Source organism: Pocillopora damicornis, chromosome 4, assembly GCF_964200805.1.
Source record: "Pocillopora damicornis chromosome 4, jaPocDami1.2, whole genome shotgun sequence".
Lineage (NCBI taxonomy): Eukaryota > Metazoa > Cnidaria > Anthozoa > Scleractinia > Pocilloporidae > Pocillopora > Pocillopora damicornis.
In genome coordinates, this window is record NC_142673.1 from 10,614,570 (window position 1) to 10,630,107 (window position 15,538).

The 15,538-nt window shown below is 38.2% G+C and overlaps 1 long non-coding RNA gene and 1 pseudogene across 1 annotated transcript in view; one reads left to right on the forward strand and one right to left on the reverse strand.

Annotated features, from left to right (window-relative positions):
• Positions 1-4,185: 4,185 nt before the first annotated feature.
• On the forward strand, positions 4,186-6,468 carry LOC149046789 (uncharacterized; annotated as a pseudogene).
• Positions 6,469-13,004: 6,536 nt separating this feature from the next.
• Positions 13,005-15,538, reverse strand: part of LOC113672675 (uncharacterized) — a 40,697-nt gene continuing 38,163 nt past the window's right edge. Inside the window, exon 3 of the long non-coding RNA XR_016185811.1 lies at positions 13,005-13,352. This is a non-coding gene — a long non-coding RNA (uncharacterized LOC113672675). The remainder of the gene's footprint in view (positions 13,353-15,538) is intronic.

Here is a 15,538-nt window from a genome sequence, read left to right on the forward strand (position 1 = left end):
ACCGGACACCGACGAATGTGCGACTGGCCCCTCTCCTATTCTTCAGGAAACTCGTCCCTAGGCTGCTCCTCTCACTCATTCGCAAACCTCCGAAACCAGTAACCCCATTCCCTCGGCGTTACAAGCTCAGGAGGACGATTCTCCACGCTTATCCAGCGACCCTACCCCAGTTCCAGACAACATCTACCAAGTTGAGAAGTTGCTCAAACAAAGGATGAAAGATGGAGAACACCAGTTCTTCTTTAAATGGCTAGGGTTTCCTTCGAGTCAAAACTCTTGGGAACCGGCTGACAACATTCTTGATAAGGGCTTGATTGCGACCTTCTATAAGAACCACCCGCGTGCTAATCGCTTCCAGGATTCAAACTTTCATGCACGAATAGCACCTTTGAATATGGTGGACGCCCCGACTGACACCCCTATAATTGCAGCTTTGTCTGTTCAACCAAAAGCTGTGATTTACCTTTTCTTACTTGCTGTTGCTTAATTTGAACCCCCGAGGCCATTATATTTTGGCTTGTTCAGTTTATGCCGCGGTTCAGGCACAAAACAAAATCAAATACAAAATTCATAAAACAAACAAACAAACAAAAAAAAAACCACCCCTATAGTTTTACTTCGCTGTGCTTTTTCGTTTCTTGTATTTATTATGCCTTCTCCTTTTTTTTCGCTCGACCAGGAGGTCTCGATTTAAGGTAGGAGGAATGTAACAATAGGATTTTTAGTTATCGAGTTCTTTCATGCTTGCGCTTAAAAAATACAATATTCAACGTAGAAAGCCTAGTTCAGCAAAGCGTAAACGCCACCAGTTCTCCTTCAGTCACCCGTAAACAGTTGTTATTAGTGTTGAACTGTAACAGCCACCTGTCATGTCCTTTTGTGTAACTGTTATCCACCGGAACTCTTTAAAAGTAATTAATGTTGTAAAAGGCGAAATTCCTACTTAGCCAATAGTGTAGTAGATTACATGATCCTTTAGATTACTCATGGCATTAAGTTATCCATGTACGTTAGGTTTAAATAAGACTGTTCTGTAAAGCTTAGCAGTAAGAGAAGAGAGGAAAAAGAGAAGGAAGAGAGCAGGGTCGAACCAGCCCTGGCCAGGTCCGTTCTGGTCAAAATTGTAATAGAGCTTGCAGAATAAATCTACGTTGGAGCCAACCCTGTTGTTGTTAGTCATTCTCTCAAGGATAGTCAGCAGCCGTAATAGATTCCGGTTACCTTCCCGCAGTCAGCGAGTGCCCCCAAGCAAAGCCTTTACCCAGAAGAGTTTTTAAGAGTTGTCCCTGTCCGTCCGTTCATTTGTGAAGGCAAAACCCTGTTTTCACAAAGCTGAACAGCAAGAAGATGAACTTGAAGAAACCCCAAGTTAAGTTCATGGGCCATGTTATTAGCAAAGATGGTCTCAAACCAGATCCAGACAAAGTCAACGCAGTGGAAAACATGCCCAAGCCAACATGTAAGAAAGAGACTCTTAGTCTACTGGGTTTCATCAACTATCTGGCCAAATTCTTACCAAGACTATCTGAAGTAGCACAGCCGTTGAGAAATCTGACCCTGACCAACGCCCAGTTTATGTGGTCTGAGCAACACGACAAGGTGTTCGATGAAGTGAAGAAGTTGGTAGCAAACCATCCAGTACTCAAGTATTACGACATCAATGACGAGGTTACTATTCAGTGCGAGGCCAGCGAGCAAGGCCTTGGTGCGACACTCCTCCAGAACGGACAGCCAGTTGCCTTCGCATCGCGAACACTGTCTGCAGTTGAACAACGGTACGCACAAATAGAGAAAGAATGTTTGGCCATTGTGTTTGGTTGCCAAAAGTTCCCACAGTACATCACAAGACGAGAGAAAGTCACCATCAAATCAGATCGTAAGCCGTTGCAGTCAATATTCAAGAAATCGCTTCTGTGTGCGCCAAGCCGTCTCCAAAGAATGATGCTTTGGCTACAGAGATACAACCTTGAAGTGGTCTATAAACCAGGAACGCAGATGTTTGTGGCAGATCACCTGTCCAGAGCTTTCCTGAAAGATACAGGCACAGAGGATGAAGAGTTTCAAGTTTTCGCTCTGGAGCTGGAAGCTTTTCTCAAAATGGCGTGTTCACTGTGAAACACAAACAGAAGTGACTTAACACAATTCGTGTCGTAGGCCTGTCGTAAGCTTGTTGCATGCAACAAAGTCGTACCGTGTTACAAATCGCCCGTTCTGTGGGGAAATTTTGAGTGCAAAGACCTTTCATTGAGATTCTTGGCTTTTTTTGGACAAACTGACTATGGAGTTTGAAAACGAGTGTAAGAAGAGCAATTATGGGTAGGGGGCATTTAGTTGTCCTTTTTTGTCAGAGTTATATTTATCGCTGTTGTTGTTAATGTTTATCTGTCTATGGTAATGAAACGCAAGAACTAGTTTACTTAAAAACAATTGCAGATAGCTAGAGAAGGAACGCGACTAGGCGAAAAGTTGTTGTGGTTATTACAAGTGTCCCGATATGGTAACAGTTTGGGATTACCTGTATTATCAGTTTAAAATTTGATCAGTTAATATTTCAGATGGAAGATAGTGAAGGGATGAGTGTTATCTAGTTTAGTAACTTTTTTTCATAAGTATGACACTACATTCTATTTTCAAATTCTTGGCCTTATTACTGGTGCATGTGGTTGAAAACTACGTTAACAAGTATAAATATTGTTTATGTTTCATTTTTAGACTAGAAATGAAATCTTTCCTTAAAATAGGAAACAGCTGAAAGTTTTACAGTGCTTCTTTTCTCACATGCTTTTTTGAAGTCCTAATCATTGTAAATTAGTTTTTACTTCTTTTATGCCATACTCATTTGGCAATCATGTTAGGATCGAATCGTTAATAAAGTTTTTGGTTTTTTTGGTTGTGTTAACAAAATGAAGGTGCCCACAATTTTTCTTTGCGAGAATAGTTACTCAGTTGCAGAGAACACTTGTTATATTACGTCCCATATTTGAGAGCTGATATTGATATTTTTCAACACTCAAAGAGAAATTTCGTATCTCCAAGCAATCATGTAATGTTCTGTTTATTATATAAACATCAATGAAATATCAAACCGATTGCAAAAGGCGCGATTTATCATGTAACCATAGCAGCGGTGATATTTCCACGCGTGAAGATAACATGTTATTTTCACATGTGAAGATATCATGTTTTCGCGCGAAAGCTCACCTGGTATTTCATTGGTGTTTATATAATAAATAAGGTTATATAACTAGAGTTCCCCTTTTCGTTACCAAAGTGCCTTATCAAAGTGCCCTAAGTTCCCCAAAGTGCCTTATCTGGTTACTAAAGTTCCCTAATCCAGTTTACCAAAGTGCCCTATGTTACAAAAGTTCCCTTTGGTCGTTACAAAAGTTCCCTTAAACGTTACAGAAGTTCCCTTTTCGGGTTACTAAAGTGCCCTTTCCTCTCTCTCTCAATTTAATTATATCTATTTTCGCGAACGATGATTTAATTTATGCAAATTTCTGTTAGTTGATGTTCAGTGTGTTTACATACACGGGGAGAGTTTTTCGCTAAGCTATTCCTTAAAATTAATTACAAACTGCTGACTACAAATGGCCATATGAACTCACGAAATTGTCGGAATTTGCCACGCATTATTTTCTCTTTGGTAAGGGGGCGATTACATGCCGAATTTCAGTCTGGGCTGAGATTTCAGCCCGGTTCGCCAGGTTAAGATTTCATCCTGGGTTCTGAAAGAAATCCTCTTGAAATAAAAGTAACAATTACATGGAGAAGGTTTCTGCTTGGGCTGACATTCAGCCCGGGCTGGAAATCCTTGTCCCATTTCAAAAAGCGGGCTAGGATTTTCAGCCCAGGCTGGAAGGCTGAAAAACCTAATGTAATTGCAGTAAAATTTAAGCCCAGGTTGAAACGTGAGTTTGAGCAGGCGCATTGACGGAATATTCATTGAAATAAAATGGCGGCAATGGAAAAATTGTGCTTAAACCTGGGCTGAAACTTGCCATGTAATCGCAACAAAATTTCACCCTGGAGAGCGGGCTGGAATTTGAGCCCATGGCTGAAATTCCTCATGTAATAACCCCCTAAGTTTCTTTCTAAAACTACATTTCTCTCGAAAGACTTCCTTGGCACGTCCTTTTGGCTTACTGGACTCCCGCCAAAATCTAATATTTTGCTTTTGAGAACATGAGCATAAAACATGCTCAATTTTTTGGTACAACATTTGTTTATTCAGATTTCTAAGAAATAATTTAGAGTTTTCTTACTAGTTCGTTTTCAGTGAGTGCACAGGGTGTGGACAATAATCATGTTGTCTTCACAAAAAAGAGAAAAAATAATTTAAGATTCCAGTGAAAAGTTTTGCCAGGAGACGCTGCAACTTTCTAGGACTATCTAACATTTGTCTTTTCTTAATAGCCATCTGCACAACATGCAGGAAAAAACATAACGAAGAAGTAGGCGAAAAGAAAGACTGGCTATACCCCGAGGAACCTAAAGAAAAGGACCCCCTACAAAGGTGTGTATGTAAAGTCTGCGTTAAAGCTAAATAAGGAATATTTCTACTCCACCCTCCCTTAAAACTTAAAGATGCAAAACGCTATCTCAAGACTGACTTTCGCGTGAATTGCCAACCAGATGATTCTACTAGTGCTGACCACTGTCGAAATTTCGCGCTTAGTGATCCTGACGAGCCCGACTTCCAAACGCCCTGTTCACATATGCACATGTCTATTTGTGATAAATGCCAAGGGCTGAAACACGTGTTACAGGAAGTTCGACAAGGGATTGAAGGGTCATCCTGGACACCTTACAGTTCCGAGCAACATGAATATCTTCTGTATGACTTTGACCGCACAAAAGCAGACATCTTGCAATGGAAAGCGCACGTTATTTGCTTGGTAAATGAGGAACAGGCTAAACAAGATTCTATGAAGTCTGTCGACGCGACATCAGCAGTAATTATAATGCACTGGGCCATGAAGTTTCTTCAAATGAAATATCGTGAGAAGCAGTCCGATTGGTTTGGGAAATGAGGGCTCAGCTGGCATATATCCACCGTCATAACTAAGAATTTCAGCACTGGCAAGGTCGAGCTGAAATCATATGCTCACATCCTTGATTCCTGCCAGCAGGACTGGTATGCAGTCTGCTCAATCATTGAAAACACACTGGAGGCTTTGAAAAAGGAACAACCCCACATTTCCCGAGTGCGCCTTAGGAGCGACAAAGCGGGTTGTTACCATAACAACTCTCTCATGGCGGCCGTAAGAGACATTGGGGAAAGAGTTGGCATCACTGTCACGCAGTATGACTTTTCCAAGCCACAATACAGGAAAGATGTCTGTGATAGGATCCTTTGCCCAATGAAATCAGCTATCCGACGATATTGTAATAAGGGACACGATGTTATTTCTGCAAAGGACATGCGTACAGCACTTTCTGAACATCCTGTTAGAGGCACAACTGCCTGCGTTTGCTCCGTGAACAAGCTTCATCTGACACTTGCGGTTAAAAGGATGGATGGCTTCAGCAGGTATCATAACTTTAAATTTGATTTAAACGGAGTTAGGGTGTGGAGAGCGTATGGTGTAGGACAAGGAAGGCTAATTCCTTACGAAGACATCATTGTCAAGCCCCAGGGTCCTACAGACCTTGTGATAGATGTGGACTTTTTTCCAGTTAATGAGGCTTGAATTCACGTGTCTTCCTTAACCGAGGGTGATGGTGAACAAACTAGCAGTCTTTTCTCCTGCTCCGAGCCTGGGTGTCACATAGTCTTTAAGAAATTTAGTGAGCTTGAAAATCATCTTGATGTTGGCAAACACCGCCGAGTGCGCAGAGGAGGCTCTGAAATGGTATATGACAAAGTCAGAAGAGACTATGCAGAAAAATTTCTTACTGTAGACTGCAATGAGGAAAGCAGCAGAACATTAGTAGCACATAGAGATGACCGACTGGAGAAATTTGAAGTTCCTGGTGCTTGCAGGGACTTACAGCTTGGCTGGGCTCTACACAAGCCGCGAAGTCAAGCGATGTGGTTTCCTTTTGAGGTTAAACAGTACCTTACAACAAAATTTGACCTTGGAGAGAGAGCTGGAAACAAGGCGGATCCAGGAAAAGTGGCGGCAGACATGAGAACAGCAGGAAACATGGATGGTTCGCGGATTTTTAAAAGAGAACATTGGCTAACAAAAAGTCAAGTACAGGGGTTCTTTTCAAGAATGGCGGCCACTCGAACAAAGGCAAGGAAACAAAGAGATTCAGATTGAGGATGTGCTCGCTGAGGAGGAAGAGCAGGAAAGACAAGAAGTACTGGAGAACATATCCGCTCAGCTAAGTCCTAGGCATCCAATCTGTTACGATTCTTACTGCCTGTGTGACCTAGCAAGAGAAGATAGACTTCACAGTTTCAGTGTAGTTATCCTGAAGGAGATACTAAAATATTTTGAAGTCCCCTTTGCTTCATGAGATCGGAAAAAAATCTGGTGTCAAATCTGTCCAAATTCTTAGAAGGATGTGACTGCCGCTGATAAAAAAGCGTTTGTAAGTCATCCGTTTCTGTGTTAGGGTGTTCTAAAAGCGTGTTTAAGGAAAAATATCACTCATTTTATTGAGCAGTTTTGGAAATCAACCTTGTTTTCAAGCTGGGTGATATTAGTACAACCAATGACTTTAGTTCCCTTCTTAAACGTCATCCACGTAAATGAAAATACGCATTTTTCCTGTCAAATTTGATATCAACCAAATTTGATATCAACTATTAATTGAGACATCGCTTTAGTATAAACCTATTCTTAATTTTCTTAAATCAGATTCAGCGAAGTAAACCATACTAGGCTAGCGAGAAAATTATCAGTTTTCTCAGAAGGGGGAGAAAAACAATAGAAAGAGTGACATTCTGGTAGTTATTGTTTCACTCATTCAACTCAACAAATAAATGTTAAAGAGGGGAGGTCAAGCGGTATATAGCATTCCACACAGAATACACTGAAACGGCCCTCTAATAAACCTTGAAGATATTCAATCTTGGGGCAAAATTTGAAAGCTCTATCTTTATTTGTGCCTTTAAAGAACAAAGCTAGTTCTAAGAGTATTAATTTACTTCACTCGGATAAATATTATTTTTCATTGCGGTAAAGTTATGCAAATGTGTGTCACGCACATCTCCTAACGTTAAATATCGGCAATATTGATCGAAAACCTGCAGTTCAAAACACTTACTGCTTAAAGCACGGTTTCTCCATGCCTTATTTCGAGAATAGATGTGGTTTCAAGAATATTTGCGCCCACGGATAGTTATTTTGTGCGGCAAAGTTTATCATAATTATGCAAATTTGTGTCACGCACTCTCTGACCCTTGAATTACGGCAATTTTGATCGAACACCCATAGCTTGGAAACCTTAGTGCCCAAAACTTTTTTTGTTGTTTCTTGTACACTAGCCCTAGTACTCAACATGCATAGTAGTCAGGGCTCCAGATCACGTTATACTTTTGAGAAACACTTATTTAACCAACAGCATGTTCACCGAAATTTTCCGTGGGCCCTTTGGGAGGTATTTCCAAAAATTCATTATTATTTTTCCTAAACATCGATCTCAAATATTTTACTATGAATTTAAAGGCAAGATATGAAATAAACGTATGCAAAAGTTTCATTTTATTTGAGTAAAAGAGTAATTTTTTAGCGCATTTACCGCAACGTGTAATTTTGACTCGAAACAGGGCGAATTTTTCGGTTTAAGGTCGCCTTCGGAAATCCTCACCAAATATATTAATAAAAAGCACTACAAACCAAACTATTGCTATTTTTGTTCATCATATAGACCAACTGTCTTGCAAAAAAAATTTGAAGGAATTCCGTGTCGCGCCGAAAATTCGATGGTAGGTTCTTATGCGGACATCCTCTTAAATACCTCGATATACATATATCTTCGGATTTCACATGGACTGATCATATTGAACACCTAACTGGGAAAATCAATCAGAGGCTTGGGCTTCTCAAGCGTATAAAGCATTTATTGCCTTTCAGGGCGCGTCTACTTTTCTATAAAAGTCTTGTTATGCCCCTTTTTGAATATGCTGATCTTTTATGGGGTGATAAACATAATATTACCCTTATGTCTAGCTTGCAAGTTTTGCAAAATAAGGCCGCTAAAGTTATTTTAAATAGACCATTGTACTCATCCTCCACTGAGGCATGGTTAATTTCATGGTACATTTTGATGTTTTAAACTTGCATTTCAGTCTTTTGACCCACAAAGAGCTTGAAACTCTGACTTCTGTACTGGAGCCAAATTCAAATTTCGTTACAAACATGAAGTTTGATGCGACCTATCTTAACCAAGCTCTGACGGTAGTTGGCAAGAGACCACAGCCAATGAAATCAAGCGATTATTTTATCTTCATTAGCAGGATCTTTCACGTGAAACATGGCCATCAGGGCTTTGAATCTGGTTTTGGACATGACTGCTCTTGCCCAAAGATCTTTGACAAAATTTGGCTATTGATGAACTAATGGTTAAGTCTCGCCATAGGTCTGGTATACATCAGTATATCAAAGACATGCCCACCAGATGGGGTATCAAATTGTGGGTATTGGTTGACAGTCAAATGGTTACACTGTGAACTTCGATCTCTACATTGGTAAAGCCACAGGGCAGGAAAACAGTGAATTTGGGTTGGGTTTTGATGTAAGTGCAAGACCTAGAAGGCTTTTTCTACATCAGGGTTACTAATTATTTGTTGATAACTTTTGTACATCAATCCCATTCCTCAAAGATCTGTTTGTTCAGGGAGTCCTTGCCACTGGTACAATCCTTGAAAAAAGGAGAGGCTTTCCAGCTGCGTTTAAAAAGAGTGGGGTGTGGGCTCATAAGAAAGAAAAGGGTACTATGCATTGGGAAAGGGACTCTCCCTCTTTGGTACTTCAGTGGTTGGATAACAAATTAGTTTTAATGTTATCAAATATACATAAAGCTAATGATCATGGTGTTGTCAACAGGAAAAGAATGGAGCATGGTATGTGGAACAAAAGTAAAGTACCACAACCTAAAGTTATAGCTAATTATAATAAGTTAATGAATGGGGTTGATCGATCTGATCAAATTCTAGACACAAATAGTGTACTATGTAAGTCCATGACCATTTTACCACCTAACTGACATGGCTGTTGTCAATGGCTTTATCCTTTTCAAAGAACATGAGGCTCAGTTTCCTGACAATAATGCTCTAAAGAGGTCCTCTAATTATTCTTTCGGTGATTTCCAGGAAGAAATTGTTAGGCAACTCTGTGGTTTCTCTGATTACGGTAGTCCACCAGAGAATACCATGGTGAAATCACTCTCTTCCACCCGAAGGGAGTTTCCAACTGTCCATATCCCAGTTTTCTCTCATACTCAGAGATGCTGTGTGGTATGTTATAAAGAGGGTAGGGGAGATTTTAGGTTTCAATCTTATTGCAATGCCCCTCAATGTCAGAAGCATATCCATGCTTCATTCAAAGAAGTGCTACAGGTAAATTTTTGGTGTACCATATTTCCCATACATGGAACATTTTGCTAATGTTTATTACAATGTTTTCAGATTTTGTTTCTCAAAAATACCAACAACCACACAAAAAGTTAAAAATTAAAAAATATCCCCCAAAAAATTATCTTTTTATGCCTTGCTGCTTTTATCTTTATTTTCTCCTAATTTTCTTAGAGAGGACTCTCATTAGTTAGTAAGGATGTTAAAAGGCAAATTCATTCACTTAACTACACATGTAGTAACACCTCAGGGCCCACCCATCCTCCTGTTATAGAGTGGAATTTCCCGACAAATTTTTTTTCTGATAATTTTTTTGAATGACATGTGCTCATAAAAATTCATAAAAAAATTCATTATTTATTCTTTTTCTTTCAGATTTTCAGGAAATATTGCTGACATGTTAGTAATCTTCTTTTATCAATTAAACTCCAGTAACCTTTACTTATGAGGAAAAGTGACTTTGACCACAAGTTTTACTGGTCTTACTTTTCCTTTTTAAATTTTACTTATCAAGAAAGTCCTGGGTTTCAATGACGAAATTTACTTACTTTATGAATAGCCAAGATAGGCCTTTTGCAGTTAGAGATCACCTGCTCAGATACCACAAAGCAATACCATACTGGAGAGCAAGCACTCTAGTGATCTCAGACCTTATAGGGGTCACAGCAGTCTGCATTCAAACAAAGAATACAGATGATAACCAGCTTAAGGGTATCCCACTTGTTAACATCCAGTAAGTTTTAATCATCAGCTTCCCTGAAGTGTATCAGTAACAAAACCATATCAAAACTGGAGCAAATTTTGTTGCTTTTATTTCTCACCTTGGCAACACAACATAAACAACATGGTGTCTTACCAAGGAATGTGAGAAGAAAAAAGACTTGTAAAATGAACTGAGGCTTTTCATTTTCATAGAAAACAAGACATCAACTCATTATTGAATAAATTTTAGTTCTTGAGCGAAAAACGAATACATAACGCTCCTGTAATCTGACATTTGTACTCAAACTTCAATGTCTTTCTGTGGTAGATGAATCCACGAATGATCAAATTCAGGCTCCAGAACAAACACAGCTCTTATCCACATTGAAAAGAAAAAGGAAATCTAGCTACCATTGCTGTGTCCCCCAGTGCAATGGCGACTTGCAATATCATGAAGAACTTGTTTTTCATTGAAAAAAGAAAACGAAGAAATTCGTTAAAAGTGGGTTATTAAAATTCACAGAGACGAAGGGCCTGATTTCAAGGTAAAGTAGAGTTATCAAAATAACTTTTTCTTTCTCTATATTCCACTGCTGTCTTGTATGATCGCCTAATGTCTTAAATTTCATGTTTTCAATCAATAGATTACAAGTAGCACAAGGGTGTGTTCAAGACACTTTCTTGAGGAAGACTATCTACCCCCTGACAATGCAGGATGATGTCTACTTAAAAGAGGATCTGTTCCCTCTCACTTTGACTGGTCCTCAAAAAGTCTTATGGAGAAGAAAGGTCATTCACCATTTTAGGAGGTAAAAACAACTTTTATTGATGATTTAACTCATTTCCTTGACTGTGGTTTCAAAAGACAGAATGCATTATTTTTTCAGAGAAACATAGACTAATGAGAATGACATGGTGGGAGATACCAAAGCCAGTGAATCCTTGGAACCACTGATACAGGATCAATTAGAATCCCTTAAAGTGGAGCTTTTGCAAAGGATGCAAGAGCTGGAAAACAGCAAAAGAGAAAGAACTGCTGCATTAGAAGAAGCTAGAGCAGTCAAGATGCAGGCTGAAAAAGATCTTGATGAAGCTAGGAAAGCTGCAGCTCACAACCTTGCTGTATACAAGTTTAGATGGGAAAGGTTTTCCACAGATAATGACTCCATTAAACTTTAAACAGACTTCACATCCTATGAACAGATAAAGTTTTTTGCAATGAATTGGTTCTGCCAACTGCAGAAACAATGACTTCTTGTTATGCTACAGGAGAGAGGCAAAGCCCCTCAGGGGCACAAAATATGCAAGTCATAGATGAATTGTTTATGTTTTTGGTAGGACTTAAATTAGGATTATTTGGGCAAGACCTTGCTCACAGATTGCAAATCCATATATCCCCTGTAAGTAGAAAGATAACAACTTGGTGCAATTATCTTTAGTTTATGTTGGGAAGTCAACCAATATGGCCTTCAAAGGAGGATGTCAATTGTTATATGCCTGAATGTTTCCATACCCTTTATCCAACCACTAGGGTGATCATAGACTGCACAGAAATTCATGTGCAAACCCCTTGCTCACTCTTACTTAAGTCTCAATCATACTCGTCTTGCAAAAGCAATCCTACCCTTAAAGGTTTTTTAGGATAACTTCTTATGGAGCAGTTTCCTTTTTTTCTAGTTTGTATACTAGTGCTTTATCTGACAAAGAAATCACTGGGTTTAGTGGTATTTTGGATTTGCTTGAGGATGGAGACTCAACATGGCAGACAAAGGTTTTGATGTTCAAGATTTGTTATAAGAAAAAGAAGTACAGCGCAATATCCCTCCTGTGACAAGTTGCGTGACTTGCTATGTGATATCTAACGACACGAGTTTCGGTTATATTGTTGATTCAGCCAATGAAATGCATTTACGCGTGATTGCACAACCGTGTGCTGGAGTTCCTAAAACGTTGTAGAACGTCGCTTGACTGCATATAGTTATTTACAATGAATCTCCATTTAATACCCAAGTGCTGTTTCTTACACCTCCTTTCCTATGGATTCAAGCTCAGTTTTCATCAGAGAATGTACAGCAAACTGAAACAATTGCAAGTCTTCGTATTCATGTGGAAAGAGCAATTAGGAGAATCAAAGAACACCATTTCTTTTTATTCTGATGTGCCAATGAATGCATTTTCTCCAAGTCAACTCTAACTAATGCTGTTGGTGTGTGGTTCTTCATCAAAAAGGGGATTCAATTTCATATTTGAGATGATCTTTGTTCAACGACAAGAGTTTGAATCTCTATGGATTGAGATTAATCATGATCCATATAAAAATATTTTGTGCACTGTCATATATAGACACCCAAGTGGTAAAACTGAGGACTTTAACAAATATCTTTTCTTAACTCTAGAGAAACTTTCAAAAACTAAGAAGTTGTGTTTATTCAAGGGTGACTTTAATATCATAAATCTTCTGAACTTTGAAGACTCAGATAGCAGGAATTCGTTAATAATGTGATTTCTTATGGCTTCTTACCACACATTCCGCAGCCTACAAGAATCACTGATCACATATTTTCTTTAACTCTAATAAATTTGTTGCTACAAGTGGAAATTTGGTTTGTGAACTTACAGATTATTTAACAAATTTCTCAATTATCAACAAATCTTGGACAGCAAGTGATATGACCAGGTTTGCACGTGATTATTCTTGCTTTGATCAGGATAACTTTTTAGCAGATGTTGAGTCAATTCATTGGGATAATGTTTTTAGGGAAAGTGACATCAATCAGATCTTTAATTCCTTTTATTCTGTAGTCAATACTACAATAGACAAACATGCTCCTTTAAAAAAGTTCAGTAAACAAGGAACAAAATTTTAGTCCAAACCTTGAAATTACTCAGGGTATTAATATATCTATTAAAACATAAAATAAGCTAAGAAAACATTATATAAAAAGTAAGTCTCAAAGTAATTACTCTCGCAATAAAATTTTCAAGAAGAAACTAAAGCATATTTTAATTGGTAGTAAAAACTCTATTGTAGAGAATACTTTACTTACCATGTTAATAATGCAAAAGCCACATGGAAGGGTACTAAGCAGCTTGTTAGCTTTAAGCATAGTAAACCGTCCTTCTGAGATAAATAAAAAGTTGATGGTAACACCTTAACTGATGCCAAAGATACAGTTAATGCATTCAACAAATATTTTGCCTTAGTCTAGCCAATGGCATTCAACTTGGCAATAGAATCTTTGTGGAATATTTAACAAATTCACAATGCGACAGTTTTAATTAATCACCAGTATCACTAACGGAAGTTGAGAATATGCAAATAAAACACTGGGGTCACATAACATCTAACTGAAAATTCTTAAATTAATGAAGAGCATCTTGTGTTACCATGGGAGAGTAATACCTCTGTACAAAAGTGGTAACCAGGCTTTAGTATTCAATTAAAGACCAATTACTCTGTTATCTGTTTTCCATAAAATAATGGAGAAGCTAATGTCTAATAGATTAGTTAATTTTCTTAATAAACATAATATACTAGATGATAATCAATTTGGTTTTCGTAGTAGACACTCCACTACTCAGGCTTCTATGCTTATCACTGATAAAATCCAAAGAACCATTAAAAGTAAATTATATTTTTGCGGGATATTTTTGAACTTAAGTAAAGCCCTTGATACAGTAGACCACAACATTCCCCTAGCTACACTGGAACATAATGGAATTTGAGGTTTATTGTTAAGGATATCAAACAAAAGAACAGTTTTTTGATTAGATCAATTATCAATTACTTTGTGTGCCTAGTTACGATCATAGTTACAATGTTTATCTTTTTCCTATTGGTTTGCAATTGGATCTTTTAGCGTCACCATGTGCATATAAAAGCTAAGTTAGCATCCCTTTAAGCCAGAGTTTTGCAAGATTTTGCCTTGAATAGCAGTACCTTCGTTCTTTCATTCTAAACCTTTGGCACAAGCGGGACCGATATGTAAGTAATTTTGTAAGTTTTATTTCAATGTGTTTCAGTTTAGTTTTTCATCTTGGGCAATAGCGTACATTTGTACTGTGTTGTACAATAGTACAACTAATCATCTTGAGAGTAATTTGAAAGAACTAGACGCTCAGACAACAATGCCCACATTTTAGTCTTTGGGCTATTAATCAGCCGCAAATGTTCGTTGTGTAGCCGATCTTTGAATCTGAAGTAGTTTTAATTTAACCTTTTATGATTTGTTTATGTTAATTTACATTAATTGTTGTTATTTTAATCGCACTATCGACATAGGCACGTAAAGCGTTTATTTCATGCCTTTCGCACCAATTCAAGTAGATTCATGCATTCATTATAATATTATTGAAATTTCAGTTTACAATCATGATCGTCTTTGTGATCGTCTTCATCTTTGTCTTTGTGATCTGAATAAGCACCATTAGCCGTCATCTTGGTTTTCATGGTTTTACTACGACCTGTAAAATAGTCCTGACATCAGCGACACTTAGCAAATATGCCTTAGCGACACCCCTCGACGTTTCGTCTTTCGTCACAAGCGTCACGGTAAAATATCCTTGCTTCATTCCACCAAATGGTTTTGAATTCTAGTTAAACTTTGTCTCAATCCTTTGGTACTTTGTTTCTTGGCAAAGGAACAATGAGTTTTTTTAGCGAACCGGTCTTCTGACATATTAGGACACCATCAGAGTTGGACTTTGAGGCAACACCTCAAATACCAAAGCCACCCAGGAGTGTGGCAGGTGTAGAACTTTCACAATTCAAATTCTCCAAAACAACTGGATGAAGAAGAGTAATGACCAAAAAGGGTTTGGGTTATCAGCTGGAAACAAAACTTTCTAATTGGAACTCTGCCTTCAAAAAATTAAAACAACAGATGGATAAGATTAATGTGCTGCGGGATTTACCCAAGACAACAATAGAACAATTAGAAGAAGAGAGATTCAAATTGGATAACTTGAAAGACAAATTCAATACCACATTCAAGGAGCATGATGATCTAATGCAGTCCGAAAAAGAAAAGGAAGATTCATATTGACGGTTTGATATTCGCGATTGGGAATTTATTGAGTGCAGAGTTAGACTTTGTGAACGTATGCAATCACTTGAAAGAAACCTCAGTCAGGCACAGTCAGTGAGATCTGTCAAATCTGATCATAGCGTGAAATCAAAGGCATCTGGAAAGTCTAAATTTAGTATGTCCTCTACAAAACATCTTTCCTTTGCGCTACTTGATGCCACATCAAGTTACAGGCCAAACTGGAATTTCTCGACACAGAGAGAGAATTGAGGCTGCTGCA